Source organism: Syzygium oleosum, unplaced genomic scaffold (assembly GCF_021117445.2).
Source record: "Syzygium oleosum isolate NSW1041296 unplaced genomic scaffold, Sole_v2.1 Sole_v2.05, whole genome shotgun sequence".
Lineage (NCBI taxonomy): Eukaryota > Viridiplantae > Streptophyta > Magnoliopsida > Myrtales > Myrtaceae > Syzygium > Syzygium oleosum.
In genome coordinates, this window is record NW_026607489.1 from 5,074,837 (window position 1) to 5,078,977 (window position 4,141).

Consider the following 4,141-nt stretch of genomic DNA (forward strand, 5'->3'; position numbering starts at 1 on the left):
GCATAGAAGACCAGCCCCTTCCTCGTCCTCGTCCCCGTCCCTTTCCTCTTCCCCTGCCCTTTCATCTAACCCTCAACCACTATATGCTGATGGACAAAATGGACACGTTGGCCCTTCCTCCAACACTCAAGAACATGTTAGGGGACTTGGACACATGCGAACTGAATCTCCTTCAGATCCATCTCCTTCCGTTCCACCTTATTATTCAGCGCAACAATCGAATAATGAGGGAAACACAGGTGAAGAAGATAACCGATTCATGATATGCCCATTTGAAGATTCGTAAGTACTTCATTTTTTTAAGTATATGTAATATTTATGGTTTTAGATATGGATGTCAACTGAATTGTCGATGTTGCACAATATCCGTATGTTTGCAGATTCACGGATGCTACGTTTGTTGTGAGGGAACTGAATAAAATAGTAAAAAACTATTGGATGGGGCAGTATATTAATTACAGCAGTGCTCCACAAGAAGTAAAAGATTTGTGGTGGAATGAGTTCAAGGTAAGTTTTAGATATTCTATTTTCTCACCAACTAAGTTCGGTGTAGTATATTGATGGTCAAGAATGATGTAAAGGGACCAAAACAACTCTTTAGTTTTCGGTACTAAAGGGACCAGATATTTTCCCCGAGATGAACTTTACAAAATCTATCGCCGAATTGTCTGGTGCATGGTAATGGATATGTGACCATCATAATAACTTTCAGTTTTTTTTGTATTGATTGCAGCGGAAGTTCAGGTGGGATGAAGAGGAAGAGAATGAAGTGAGAAGAATTTTTAAGAAGAAAGTCAGTGATCACATACGAAATGTGATGAATAGAGCGAAGATCAAGCAAGTGAAGCCGGCTTTCATTACAGCTGACAATTGGACGGAAATTAACAGAATTTGGGAAACTGAAGAGAATCAGCAAATCAGTGAGCAGAATAAAAAGAATCGATCTTCTAGTTCTAGTGACGGGTCTGCCACATATGCTGGGGGCTCTATCAACATTGGGGAGCATCGAAAACGAATGGTAAGCCTGTTAAATAAGTTATAAGTTAATTTAATTCAATTACTCATGTTTATATTTTGTAGGCACATGAATTAGGGACGGAACCGACATTTGCAGCTACATTTGAACGCACATTTCAAAAAAAAGATAAGACATGGATTGGCGATCGAGCAAAAGCTATTAAGGTATGTAAGGTTAAACTTTGGACTTTATGGAAACTAGAATGAAAACCGTAAATGCTTTTAATATTTATGGTAGTTATATATATGAAGTTATTTTATTTTCATCTATATTGTTAATGTAGGAAAAATATGATGACATTTTAATGAGCAATGCTATTGTTGGTGATGGTGTTGCTGCGTCTGAGCCATCAGTTGACAGTATGGCATTATGGGTGGAGGCAACGGGTGGGATGAAAAAAGGAAAAATATTTGGGATGGGATCCTTGTCAAGGGCATACGCGATGAATCATGCTGCAACTTCATCATCCAATGCGGCTGTTCGAAGGAGGACACGACTTGAGGAGCAAATGACCCAAGAATTGAACCAAATGAAAAATATACTTGTAGAGAAGGACGAAGAAATAAATGACTTGAAACAACAAATGCAAATCTTATGCGACACCTCAACCTTGATCACGATGAGGTTCCTCTTGTACCTCCCGCCAATCCAATAGGTGATGGGCACAATGATGAGCAACACAATGATGCTGAAATTGCTGATGATGATGATGATTTTCTCGGTCCTTTCTAGTTAAAATTCCCAAAATCGGCGGTAAGCTTGCTTCATAATCTTTTGTGCCATAAGTGCGTTTGCCCAATATGTTCCCGCTCTACAATTACTTTCGTGCACAACTTTCTTACAACTAGGTTCTTTGCTTGCGAAAAACTGAAAATTTAGAGATCCAGGATGACATGCTTGTTACAAAAATCATGATATTTGAACATTGTAGAAATACATGCCTTAATTGACTTTGAGTCCTCTCTTCCTAGGAATTGGTGTTGGTAATTCACCTCTCTAAGTCATTAAACTGTTGAATGCTGTTTGGAGAAGGATCTAATTTTCGTAGGTGACAGAAATACGGTTTACAAGGGTGAAAAAACTACAGTGGATGTCAAAGTTGACTCATATTCATATGTAAGAACATTGATGTTCGTCCTGAAACATTTTTTTGTTAACCCTCCTACTTGTTTTTTTATATCTAGTTCCACATCCATGCATAAATGCTTCTCTTATTTTTCTGGACTGATTGAATATCTTTATTTATGTATTCACATTTCATCAGGTGTCGACAAAAGTGATTGCTTCTGGTGTCCTGCCGAGTACCAAAGCTGCCCAATCTTGTGTCTGGTTTGTCGATTTTTCGCTTTTGAAGCAGAATCTATGGTTGTCCCGCATCCTTTGAATGTATTATAAGATTGGATATCAAATAGCATCATGTCAAACTTTGCAACTTTGCATATATCATTATTTTTTGCGTACTAGCATCTTTCCTTCAGTTATATTTTTCAATTATATGGCATTGTGTATGGTTTGTTCGTTTTCTGCTTCTGAAGCGGAATCTAAGGTTGTCTCGTGTCCTTTGATTGTTTTGAATGTATTACATGATGTTCATTAATGCGTAGCTATTGCTATGGACAAGATTTGATGGCCCAAATGGTGTATAATTTGCGACGAATTTTGCGATCAATACAGTTCGTGGCTAATTTGCAATGAATAAGTAGCGACGAATTTTGCGATCAAATTTGCGACGAATTTTCCGACGAATAAAGTTCGTGGCTAATTTGCGACAAATTTTGCGACGAATAAAGTTCGTGCCTAATTTGCGACGAATATTGCGACGAATTTTGCGACGAATAAAGTTCGTGGCTAATTTGCAACGAATTTTGCGACGGATATAGTTCGTGGCTAATTTGCGACGAATTTTGCGACGAATAAAGTTTGTGGCTAATTTGCGACGAATTATTTGTGATGAATTTTGCGACGGATAAAGTTCGTGGCTAATTTGCGACGAATTTTGCGACGAAAAAAGTTCGTGGCTAATTTGGGACGAATTTTTTTCCGTCGCAAAATTTTGCAACGCCGAATTAGCGACGGATTTTGATTTTACCAAATTTTTCGTCGCAAAATTCGTCGCTAATCCCTTGTTTTTTTGTAGTGATTATTGACGAAGTTGCATCCATTATTGCTCCTTTAACATCACTGTTTTCCATTTACAAGTAACAACAAGAGTTTCCATTTCTTAATCTCAGAGCCAGTCAAGATAAATGTTTCATCTCAAAGGTAAATCCACTAGTAAACATTCTGTTAAAATATATGTCGAGCTTAAGCTCGTATATGATACTTGATCCACACGATGAGCATTCATTGCTCATAAATACATTGAAAAATGAAACACGTTTCACATGCTCATCAAATCTTCTTATTATAGGCGCCGAAGGATTTCTTTGAATTTCTCTTCATGCATTAAGGAATACATGTGATGGCCATCTTCAAGGCCATTCGCCCATGCATTAAATGAATGGAGGAAAGTGGATGGTGGCCCACTTTGCATTAAATGTTGAAGCATGCGAGAATGGGTGTGGAGCTGTTTTGATCTTGAACAATTAATGTGTTCCCTTCTTGTCTTTTGTCTTCTTTGTCAAAGGCCAAATGAACGTGAAAATGAAGAAAGAAGAAAAAAAAAGGAAAGTCAAAGGAAATCGCTTCCCTTGTTGTGCACGTCTCGGAGAATTAATGAGGGAGGCGCCGAAGTTGCAGCTTGATTTATCTTCTGCAACTTCTGTTCTTTACAAAGGCAGAGAAGGAGCAAAGGTGAAGCGTGTGTATTTGAGCACCAAGAGAAGAGAGAAGCACAGAGGAGAATTGTGCAGAAAGTTCTTCCCGTGAGGGTTGTTTGTTGTAATTACACTGAAGTGATTTAGCTAGTTAAATTCTTGTTAGTAGAATTTGTGTAATTTCTTGGGTGAGACTTCACTAGAAAGTGTGAGAGGTTAAATACTGTGTAAGTTATTATAATTGGAGCTGGAAAATACCGAGAGAGTATTTGAGTTTTCGAGTGATTGTAATTTCGATTGTATCGCTTATTTTATAGTGGAATTACATGTCGCTCTCCCTGTGGACGTGGGTACTGATATTCGGACC